This window comes from Lithobates pipiens, unplaced genomic scaffold, assembly GCF_037356315.1.
Source record: "Lithobates pipiens isolate NorthernLeopardFrog02 unplaced genomic scaffold, aLitPip1_a1.2 Scaffold_8, whole genome shotgun sequence".
In the NCBI taxonomy this organism is placed as follows: Eukaryota; Metazoa; Chordata; class Amphibia; order Anura; family Ranidae; genus Lithobates; species Lithobates pipiens.
The window spans coordinates 589,324,040-589,337,006 of NW_027507903.1; positions in this window are offsets into that span (position 1 = coordinate 589,324,040).

Genomic DNA, 12,967 nt, shown 5'->3' on the forward strand with positions numbered 1-12,967 from the left:
TGCTATAACTTTTGTGAAAACCATCAATATTCGCTTATTGCGTTTTTTTTTATTACCAAAAATATGTAGAAGAATACATATCGGCCTAAACTTTTTTTTTTTTTTTTTTCAAAATTGTTGCTCTTTTTTTCTTTATAGTGCAAAAAATAAAAAATGCAGAGGTGAACAAATACCACCAAAAGAAAGCTCTATTTGTGGGAAAAAAAAAGGACATCAATTTTGCTTGGGGACAGTGTCGCACGACTGTGCAATAAAACAACGCAGTGTCATATTGCAAAAAATGGCCCGGTCAGGAAGGGGGTAAATTCTTCCTGGGCTGAAGTAGTTAAAGCGGAGGTCAACCCTAAAGTGGACCTTCTGCTCATCGGAACCCTCCCCTCCTCTGGCGCCACAATTGGCACCTTTCAGGGGGGAGGGGGGTGCAGATACCTGTACAGTACAGGTATTCTGCACCCACTTCCGGGATAGCTCTCTGCGGAAAGGGGCGTAGATTACGCCCCTTTCCGCAAGCGCCTGCCCCTTTCTGCAAGTGCCCCGCTGCCTGCTGGGAAACACACAGATCCCAGAGGCAGCGGGGACCGTTCTTATTGCACAGCGCGATTCGCGCATGCGCAGTAGGGAACCGGGAAATGAAGCCGAAAGGCTCCATTTCCTGATTCCCATACCCAAGATGGCGGCGGCAGCACCCGACAGACGATCTAGAGATCGGCTTCGGGTGCCAACATCGCGGGCGCGCTGGACAGGTAAGTGTCACTATTTTAAAAGTCAGCAGCTGCAGTATTTGTAGCTGCTGGCTTTTAAAAAAAAAAAAAAAACGCGGAGTCCCGGCGGACTCCCACTTTAAGGATGCTCCACACTGACGGTGAATAAGGCTGTGTGGCACATAAGCACAGTGCTGGGTTGGGACTTTATTCATGCAAGGGTTGTGCGTTACTAGACAGGGCCACACAGCAAGGCAATCATTTAGCATGTACTGTGGGGGTGGTACTTTAACTGCTTCAACTCCGGAAGATTTTACCCCCTTCCTGACCAGAGCGACCCCAACAAAATTGACGTCCTTTTTTCCCCACAAATAGAGCTCTCTTTTGGTGGTATTTATTCACCTCTGCAGTTTTTATTTTTTGCGCTATAAACCAAAAAAGATCAACAATTTTGAAAAGAACGCATTATTTTTTACTTTTTGCTATAATAAATATCCCCCAAAAATATATAAAAAAATGTTTTTCCCCAGCTTAGGCCGATATGTATTCTTCTACATATTTCTTGGTAAAAAAAAAAAAATAGGGGATAGATTTATGGCATTTTTATTATTATTATTTTTTAATTAGTAATGGCGGCGATCTGCGATTTTTATCATGCCTGCGACATTATGACGGACACATCGGACAATTTTGACACTATTTTGGGACCATTGGCATTTATACAGCGATCAGTGCTATAAAATGCATTGCTTACTGTGTAAATGACACTGGCAGTGAAGGGGTTAACCACTAGGGGGTAGCGGTGAAGGGGTTAATTCACACTGTATATATTTACTTAACCACTTGCCTACCGGGCACTTTTGCCCCAATTTTCAGCTTTCAGCGCTGTCAAATTTTTGAATGACAATTGCGTGGTCATACAACACTTTACCCGTATGACATTTTTAGCATTTTTTTTCACACAAATAAAGCTTTCTTTTGGTGGTATGTGATCACCACTATGTTTTTTATTTTTTGCTAAATGTTGAAAAAATATATATTTTTCATAGTTTGCTATAAAATTTTGCAAACAGGTAATTGTTCTCCTAAAGATCCCTTTCACACTGGAGAGTTTTGCAGGTGCTATAGTGTTAAAAATAGTGCCTGCAAACCGCCCCAAAACAGCTGCTCCATTTACTCCAGTGTGAAAGTCCGAGGGCTTTCACATTGGAGCGGTGCGCTAACAGGGTATCAAAAAAAGTCCTGCCAGCAGCTTCTTTGGAGCAGTGAAGGAACGGTGAACTCACCGCTCCTCCCCATTGAAATCAATGGGGCAGTGCTGCGATACCACCGGCAAAACATTTTGCTTTAAGCCCTTTTCAGGCGCTAGCACGGGGGGGGAGTAAAACCGCCCTTCTAGGGGGGCCGAATAGCGCCGATAAAACAACGGTAAAGCGGCGCTATTTTACCTTTACCGCTGACGCCCAGGGCAGCTCGGTGTGAAAGGGGTCTAACTGATGGGCACTGATAGGTGGCACTGATGATCAGTGCAATCCCAACAGTGCTGGCAAGCAGGACACTGATAATCAGTGTCGATGTCCCTTTAACATAAGCCGGCTCTCTTCTTCTATTCTCACCCAATAACTGGCTTGTGTTTACATCCTGTGATCAGCTTGGTCATTGGCTAACAGCTGATCACATGGTAAAGGGCAGCTGTGATTGGCCCTTTACCTCGATCTGTGATCAGCTGAGTCTGATGGACACGGCAATCACAGAGTACGCTGCAATCACAGGGCGACGTCCATGGACACCCTCCCAGAAAACTAAGCCCGCACTGTAGCCGTCTTTCACCTATAGCACGGGCAGAAGATCGTTAAAGCCAAACTCCTGAATAAGCCAATATTGTCTTAATAAAAGAGCCATGTGCATTCTTACCTGAATATTGGTGTGCTTCGTGTATTTCTTCCAGATCTGTGCAGGGCCTATGCAAGGATTTTTGTTGACTAAGGCCAGGGGTGGCCAACCAGTGGCCTGGGGGCCACATGTGGCCCGTGGAGCCCTCGGATGTGGCCCGCGACCTCCTGCTCTGGAATGGCGGGTTAGCAAGCCCAGATCGCAGGTTGCCGACCCGTCATACACAGCATCGGTGTTGTGAATGAAGCTGGTGGTAGAGGAAGAAAACAGTAGCAGAGCAGAGCCCCATAAGCCGATGCTTCCTGTACAGCGTTGGCTTTTGCCACAGGCAGAGTCTATGGCAAAGTTCAGTTAACCCACAGGATAGACACAAGTGCACTACCCTGCACCCGCGGGTGTGGGTAAACCGCAACACATTAGTGTGAAAGCAATTTAGGCCCTTTTCACACGATTGACCCTACCCAATCGGACCCTCAATTCACCTTTACAGAGCGGCAGATGTAAACAGGCTTTTTTACGTTTACTCCTGCCTGTCTCCAATCTGGTCCTAAAACTCTGATAAAAAAATAGAAGGGTAGTTCATCCCCTTCCATCTGGGTGGATCAGATCGGAGGGCCTATACAGTAGCTATGACCTGTCATCCGCCCGCTCCGCTCATTGTGGCCCGCAACTAGTTACCAAGTTGCTTAAGTGGCCCTCGCTCTTAAAAAGGTTGGGCACCCCTGACTGGTGCATTTTTCCACCACCCTCCACTCCTCCAAACGCCATTATGTAATGACCCCCTCCCCCGGTTGTGCATTACTCGCTTACCCTCATTGGCTACGGGCAGGTGAGGCAATCTTCTTCCACGCTGCACCGGTAGAGAGGGTACAATGTTCAGGGGATTGGTGCCCAGTGAACATGGGCAGGGGGATTGTGCAGGGTGGTGCGCCACATTGCGGCAGTTGTGGAAGTGATCAGTGGCTCCACAGCCGCTAATATCACTGTTTTTTCGAAAATGGGTTTGGCCGATTTTTCGTATAGTGTATGGCCAGCATAAGGAAGGGTTTGATTTCCCTTCACTTTCTGTTCCATAGCCAAAACAGGCCGAGGAAATCCCTCTAAAGTGAGGGAACCCCTGGCTGTCACCCACCAGAACTAGTGTCCCCATTGGAAGATTTTCCAAAATATTTCTTTTCTGGTGACAACCTAAAATTTGGGATTTTCTTTTTTGGTGATAACAGTACACAGGACAAATACAGAGGATGAATTATCCCAAAACGGGGGCACAGACAGCAATAAAAGCTGACAGGGGTTCTTAATCCTTCTTCACTTTATACACAAATAAAGAGGTAATACAATTTCTGGAATATATGATATAAAACACGACCCTAGATTACAAATTGCCTTGTGTAATGAAAGTCAGTTTTCCCGTAAAAGTGCAAGTCCAGCCAAAATCTGGGCTTGTGATTGCATAGGCGCTGGTACGGAATAGATAAAGTCATGGATAGAGGGAATTTTTGTATTGCTGATGATCGTTTCTTACTCCTACATATGAGATTCCAAAGGCCTCACTTCATGTACTAAATGTTTTTTTTTTCTTTTTTTTCTTTTTTAGAACTTCTTTTGGCATATACAGTTATTTGTGGAAAGCCAGGTTAAAAAAAATTCAAGTTAACCAAGAAAATGACTGCGTGTTCTATGTCCTAAGCCAGGGCTCCCCAACATTTTAGTCAAATTGTACATTTAACATACATTTTCTGGGTTCAAAAAATTCAGATTATAAATGAATAAGTAAACATGCTCCAAGAAATAACTTCACATCATACATACCTCCCAATATTTTGAGATGGAAAAGAGGGACACCTACTATCAAATGTATGTAGGCATAGGACACGCCTCCTGCCACACCCCCTTAAAGAAGAATTAACCCAAAAAAAAAAAAAAAAAAGAAGGTTCATTAAATCCAGAAGTGCTTTTTTTAACCACTACTATTCCTTTATATTGGCTTTTAAAATTTACAAATGCAGCAATTTAGAATTTGGATGAAAGGTTTAGCACTGGGAAACACTTTTTGAAAGATAAAAAGTGCATTTTATATACAACTATATAGATTAGACAAAAATGAGGGACAAATGAGGAGGAATGAGGGACAGAGTTCCAAATCTGGGACAGTCCCTCGAAATCCAGGACAGTTGGGAGCTATGCATCATATAAGTAGTCCCCCCCCCCAAATCACATTAGAGTACCAGAGTCCCCCCCTTTCCCTTTAAAGCCCCTTTCACATGAGAGTCTCCCTTTCAATTCAGAGCCTCCCCTTCACAGCAGAGAACCCCTTAGCCCACGTACACACGGTCGGAGATTTTGCCAACCAAATCCGTCGGATTTTGCCCATCGGATTTAGTCCGACGGATTGTGTGCGAAACTGTTGCATACACACGGTCGGGCCAAGTTGGCGAAAAATCCGATCTTTCAGAACATGATGACGTAATTTTGTTACGATGGGACTACATTCAGGCTAGTAGCCAATAGCTTTGATGCAGGAATTTGATCTGAGCATGCGTGGCACTTGTTCCGATGAAAATGCTCTACACATGATCGGATTAGGCCCGTCCGGCCCAGTTGGTCGGGAAATATTTCCAACATGTTGGAAAATTGGGTCGGATGGAGATTCGGACGGAATCAGTCCGATGCATACCACACACAGTCGGATTATCTGACGACACGGTCCGATAAGACGCATTCCGACAGATTCTCCGACCGTGTGTACAAGGGCTTACACATCAGAGCCCTCTTATACATCAGTGCACCTCTCAAGATAATAGCTTGACACCACAGCACTAAGGAATACTGTAGAGACCGGACTGACTGCTAGGGTTGCCACCTTTTCTTCAAGCCAAACCTAAACAGTTTAGCGGCCTGGGACATCTTTGGGTGCCCCAAGAAGTGTGGTTTGGGATGGGTGTGGCTGAATTGCTCTTGCTGATGTCATCATCACGCCCCCATCCCCCCCAGTGATGCCAAACCTGCCCCCAGACAGCGGCCCACAGCTCCAGGATGGCAACATATTTGTGTGCGACTATCTTCGTTACTTACTTAGGAAGCCACAACCCGGTCTGAATAATGTGTTTAAGCGGACTGCATAATTCAAAACCTGGACTGTCCGGGTGAATCCCAGACAGGTAGCAACCCTACTGACTGCCTGCTTGCTGCCGGTGGTTACCATCAATGCCCAAACTGGACTAGTATATTAAGCCGATGCTGCCCTCCTGGGGTCAGAGAATCTTGTAACTGGACAAGGAAATAGAACAAAAGGGCACAAAGGCCCAGTGCATCATCCACAACACTCTGTTGAATTATAAAAGAGTACATACTCAAAAAATCAACAAATATAACAATGCTGTACGTAGACTACAGAACCCAAAGATCATGAAATCTGTGAGGTACAAACAAACATTGCATACTAGCTGACACATTTCGGTAGTTATACCCCCTTCTTCTAGCTTTTGCTCTGAAGAAGGGGGTATAACCCCTGAAATGCTTTAGCTGGAATACAATGTTTGTTTGAACTTTATGGATTTCAATGTGTTGAAGACCTTTGAGTCTCCATGTAAAACACTTTTATATTCATTGCTTCTGTGAGAATATACACGCATCATACATATTAGGGGGAGTCCAACTGGGGGGATCCATAGTGGAGAAGGATCTGGGGGTTTTGGTAGATCATAAGTTCAATAATAGCATGCAAGAATATCTGGGAACTGGAGAAAGTGCAGAGAAGGGCAACCAAACTGGTAAGAGACATGGAGGAGCTCAGCTATGAGGAAAGATTAGAGGAACTGAATCTATTCCCTCTTGATAAGAGGAGATTAAGGGGGTAAATGATCAACATGTACAAATATATAAGGGGAAGAAAAAAAAAGAAAAAGGGGGGGGAGAAAAAAAAAGAAAGGAAGGGACAGGGAGGGAAAGGGGAAAAGGGAAAAAGGGAGGGGAGGATTTGGGTTAAGTGGGGATGTGAAGGGGAGAGGGGAAGGATGGGGATGAGAGGAATGGGTAGTGATGGAAAGGGGCATGCATAACTACCTAATGTTTAGAAGAATTATAACCTACCTGCTTAGATAGCTTTAAAAGAGTATATACAAATCTCCAGGGGGGAGAGGAAAAGGCATAACAGGAAAAGAGAGGGGAGAAAATATATAAAGTATCTCAGGTGGTGGTGGCTAGAATATGCCGTAGTTCTACATCACCAGTAGATAGTTGCAATCTGTGGATTTAGTGTACATGAAGCAAGAGCCTGGTATGGGATCCCTCTATCTGTAGCCAAGCTAAAACCTATAGGAGTCAGTCGGGTCTGTAAAGATAGAAAGAATAGGGCGTTTATGCGGGGAAAAGCCACTAAATGAGCTCCCCAACCCGGAAGCCGTAAACACACCGCCTGACGGCGGTATGCGACATCGAGTCTGGCTCCCCCCACTGCGCTGGTGCATGATACCACGCTACTGCGCAAGAATGCTCTAGGGTCTCTGCTAAAAAAAAACATATATAATGCTTCAGGGGTTCTGTGTAATTTTCTAGCAAAAAATGCTGATTTTTACATGTAGGAGAGAAATGTCAAAATTAGCCTGGGTGGCAAGTGGTTAATAAATTGCTGCGGATACTGCACTAGGCCTTTGTGCCGTTTGTTCTAGTTCTTTATCAGTGCACCTCTCTCACATCAAAACCTCCCTTTCACATCGGAGTCTTCCCTTTATATCAGAGGATCCATTACCTACAGGAGAAGTTGCTTGGGGTCAGGTAAAATCTTGTAGCGGGACAAATGTGGCCTGCAAGCTGTAGTTTGGAGTCCTTGGTGTCATACATACAGACTTGGGCGCACCCTAATCCACCTGTGTGGTCCAGATTTCCCATTTAACCGTTTACCTTCTGCCGCACACACATACGTTGGCAGAATGGGCAGGCATGCAGGCAAACGGGCATACAGGTACCTCCCTTTAAATTTGCCGCCTCCCGGGCGTGTGCCCACAGGTCCCGGGAACAAGAATGTTCGCCAGTGGCACGCTATTGCGGTGTGGAGAAGTAGAACGGGGAGATGCCTATGTAAACAAGGCATTTCCCCATTCTGCCTAGTGACATGACAGAGATCTACCTCTCCCTGTCACCGGGAGCAGTGATCGCTGTCATATCATAGGTAGCCCATCCCCCCTACAGTTAGAATCCCTCTCTAGGACACACTTAACCGCTTGATCGCTGTATAAATGACAATGGTCCCAAAATAGTGTCAAAAGTGTCCGATGTGTCTGCCATAATGTCGCAATCACGATAAAAATCGCAGATCGCCATTACTAATAAAAAAAAATATAATAAAAATGCCATAAAACTATCCCCTATTTTGTAGACACTATAACTTTTGTGTAAACCAATCAATATACACTTATTGGGATTTTTTTTTTTACCAAAAATATGTAGAAGAATACATATCGGCCATAACTGAGGAAAAAAAATTGTAAAAAAACAACAGACTGTGCACACCTATGATACAGACAAATACACCCCCGTGTGCAATAGTGTGCAGGAAATCACCCGGTACATAAAGTGGAGTCTTTGGAATCTCACATGTAGGAGTGAGAAGAACATTATCAGCAATACAAAAATGCACAGATCATCCCTATATCTGTTACATTATCTACTCCGTACCAGTGTTGCTGCATTCACAAGCCAAAAAAACAAGTCTTGTGTATTTCTTTCCATTGAGTGACACAAGGCATTTAGTATAATTGGACTGTGAGGGTTGCACACTAGTGCCATTCAGGGTCCTTTTTATAGTGATTAGTTGCACAATGGCTTTCTGTTCTGAAGAGCTCACAATCAACTTATGGCGTGACTGTCTTCAGGAACAATGGGCCTAATAACATGTCTCTGGTATGATTCTCTCCACAGATACATTTCAAAGTGGCCTGGTGGGAGCAACCTAGAACAGTCTGCTATCTTCTTGTATCTTTCCCTTATTATCTAGACCAGGGGTCTCCAAACTGCGGCCCTGGGGCCAAAGGCAGCCATTTGCTTGCCGTTATCTGGTCCTTGGGTCACTACTTGATCCACTGATTCAAACAAAGGGGAATCATTCTTGTTACCGACACCAACAATGGGGCACTATTCCTCCAACTGATGCCATCAAAAGAGCACAGTTCCTTTTATTGACACCAACGATGGGGCACTAGTACTCCAGCTCACACCAAAGATATGGTACTGTTTACTTTCACTGGACACCTGGACATTTGTAAACTCCCAAATGGCCACAGTCTGACCCCCCCTAAAGTCTGACCCTTTATTTAGAAAGTTTGGAGACCCCTGTTCTAGACATACAATGCACACTCGCTACCCCACACTTGTCTTCCCTAACCTCTCTCTATTGACCCACTGGCAGGGCAAAAAAAAGTGGCTCAGGTTACAATATTCACCTTTAGGCTTCGTTCAGATGGGGTGTACCATACCATACATCCGTGCAGGGTCGTGTTTACTTGCTAGTCCCAATATGACATCTAAGTGGGTGCGTGTCCCCAAATGCAGATAGTGTGACTTCAGGGGACATGCACCCGCACCCACATGGATGTCATATTGGGAGCAGCAACTGTGTCGGAAGGCTGCTGGCATGGGGATGCACTGAACACTTGCACTGCCATATGGTATAGTGCGCCCCATGTGAATGAGGTCTTAATTTCAGAGATGTCCTCTGTTGTACTACTGTCTAGCAAAAGATGCCCTTAGTCTTCCAGGTTGAAGAGGCCCAGCTCTCTCCTCCCCTATAAGAAAGGAGCTCTGTCTGTTTACATTGAGAGATCCCTGTTCTGTCTCTTTGTGGAGTGATCGCGGGTGGCCAGCGGACATCGAGGCTGCAGGCCATGTGCATTGGATCCAGAGCTATGCACAACCCAATTGCTCTTAAAACGGCCGATGTACACTTACGTCAGTATAATGACGGCGGATGGTCCTTAAGTGGTTAAAAAAGTTGTTAATCTTGTTATGCAGGTCTTTTTACAGTTATTTTCTGCTCCTCGTGGCTCAGAGCATCCACATGAGAGCTAACAAACTTGTTTACTATTTATACACCAATTACAATTAAAAAAGCCACACATGTAGGAAATGAACCTTTATCATTTTAACCTGTGTGTCACCTTGCGTGTCTGTAAAAAGGCCAAACACTCCAAGGTATGTAAACTTCTGATCAGCGCCATGTGGGCGATTTTTGTTATCATTAATGATTTAAAAAGGAGGCAAAGAACTATGTGATAATAAATGGCTTCATGCGATTGCTATCCTTACTAAACCCAGGAGCCTGCATTCAATATACCTGGTCTGCCACAGTACACAGAACATGGAAATGCAATAGTTTTAGTAAATACTTTTCTGCACTATATAGCAGTATAGCAGTCTTGTGACTTCTATCAGTGTCCGGCTGAGCACTAGTTAAAGCTTGTAGGGTGAGTTTTCATTCTGCTCTGACTTTCCTATGAGGCTACATGACCCCCGACCTTCTGTCTGGACAGTACTGATTGGCCCTGTGCTAATCATATGCACCCCCCCCCCCCCCAAAAAAAAAAAAAACAACAACTCTCTAGCGATACACACCAAACTGAGCATGTGCAGAGTGCCCACAAGGCTCTGTTATAGCAGCAGATGGATTGGGGACAGTGAAAGACGACGAGGATTAGAGAAGAAAGGATCAAACAGCCTTTTTACATAATCCTCTGCATTAACACAAATATAACAGGCCTGCTTTACTGCATATACAGATTTAAGATTTGAACAAGGTAGGGGGAAGGATTAGAACCCCTTTGGGGATTTACTGTTATTTGTGGAATAAAAGTTTAAAAAAACATTAAAGATAACCAAGCACGTGACACAACGGTGTGTTCTAAGCATACGGACCAATACACACCTTGTACATGTGTATGCAGGGCATCCTCCAGTACATGGGATCTTGTGTATAGGAGTGAGAAAATTGTCATCAGTAATAAAATCACTCCTATATTTGTTACATTATCTATACTGTACCAGTGTCACTGCATTCATAAGCAAGGCGCAAGCTTTGTGCATTTCTCCACATTGTGTGACACAAGGCATGTAGTGTCATTTCCATTCCAATGGCGACACCAATGTCATTCAGGGTTCTTTTTAGTCTTAAGTTGCATAATGGCTTTCTGTTCTGAAGAGCTTACAATCAGCTTATGGAATGGCTGGCCTCAATCAGTTTGGTGGCTGTAGGATAGTACATTCAAGGACTAATTTATTTTTTAAGTGGAGAATATTTGAGCCCCTATGAGATTTACCGTTATCAGGGTGTCATGAATCTGCAGTAATGTTTCAGGTCTCGTTTGTCTGCTTACCTCTCTGGTCTGGGTATCAGCTTAGGGACCACGCTCTCCTTAACCACTTTAGCCTCGGAAGAATTTATTCCCTTCCTAACCAGAGCACTTTTTGCGATATGACACTGCGTTGCTTTAGCTGACAATTGCACGGTCGTGCGACAGTGTACCCAAACAAAATTGACGTCTTTTTTTTTTTTAATCACAAATAAAGCTCTCTCTCTGTGGTATTTGATCACCTCTGCGGGTTTTATTTTTTGCGCTAAAAACAAAAAAAGAGCAGCAATTTTTTACTATAATAAATATCACCCAATATTACAAAAACATTATTTTTTCCTCAATTTAGGCCAATATGTATTCTTCTACATATTTTTGGTAAAAATCACAATAAGCGTATATTGATTGGTTTGCACAAAAGTTATAACATCTACAAAAATAGAGGATAGATTTATGGCATTTCTTCTATTCATTTTTTTTTTTAAATTCGTAATGGCGGCGATCTGTGATTTTTATTGTCACTGCGACATTATGGCGGACACTTTTGACACTATTTTGGGACCATTGTCATTTATACAGCGATCAATGCTATAAAAATGCACTAATTATTAATGTGTAAAAGACACTGGCAGGGAAGGGTTAAACACTTGGGGGCGATCAAGGGGTTAAGTGTGTTTTAGGAGTGATTCTAACTGTGGGGGGGGGGGGGGGGGAATGGGCTACCTAGGACATGACCACGATCACTGCTCCCGATGACAGGGAGCAGTGATCTCTGTCATTTCACAAGGCAGAAAGGGGAAAAGCATCTCCCCGTTTTGCCGCTCCATGACACGATAGCAGGACACTAGCGGACAGTCTGCGGGTATGGTCACGGAGCACGCGTGCCCACAATGCTGATTCTTAAAGGGGATGTACCTGTACGCCCATTTGCGCAGCCGTGCCATTGTGATGACGTATATCATTGTGCACTGGTCGACAAGCGGTGAAGTAATCTTCTCTTAGCCTCTAACAGGAAGCACTATTTAAAGTGGTGTTCCACTGCCTACAACTTTTTTCTTTTTTTTTGGGACAATGACAAAGATCATATGATTAAAAATTCTAAGTCACTTGTTCCCGTTTTTCAGGCTTTAGGATGTCCGTTTTCTCTGTAAAAATGAACTTTAAAATCTCCAGACTGTTGTCATCTTGACTGTGGGCATGTGAAGCCCACAGGCATCCTCTTCCGGGATACTGTGCCACTGAACAGCTAGCATGCACTGCCGTCGTATCCCCGTTCTCGCGCAGTAACTTTAATTAGTCAACAGCTCAGGTTGCCATCACAACGGGCGGTGTCGTCGGAAGTCCCGCCCCGTTGTGATGGCAATGGAGTGCCGAAATGACACGATAACTCACACCAGGCCACCGCACAGACTCCTGGGAACAATCACAAAAGCTCCCAGGAGTCAGTGCGGATTGAGGAAATTATGTCTTAGCCACACTATCCCCGCCCATATCCGCAGTCGCCACATCCAGGAAGTAGAAAGACTGATCAGCATAACAAAAGGTACAGTAAAAAAATAAATAAAAAGGGGGTCAGTTTTTAAATTAGTACATCTACATAATCATCATAAGCTATTGTGTTAAAATCGGGTGGAGCTTCGCTTTAACCCCAGCTCCCTGCAAGCCAGCCTTGCCCAAGCAACAGTTGACTTTTGGCTTCTGCATGTTTATCTCCGACTTCTGTGTACCAACCTTGGCATGTCCTTCCTGACCATCCCTGTCTAGTTGCCCTGACCTTGGCATGTTCTGATTATCCTATGTTTAACCCTGTACTGCTGCTTCCGCTCTGTCCACCAGAGCCAGTCCGTGAGCATGAGCTGAGGGATCCCGGGAGCTGCGACCTGGAGTCAGCTGCAGCCAAATTCATCCTCACCACAAGAGGGTCCAGTGAAAACCTGCTGGCTCTTGGATTCTGCGCCCTGGGGAATCTTACGCTCTAGCTCCCAATTTGGGCCGTGTCAGTGTTCAGGTGGTACTGCTCTCCTGAACCAG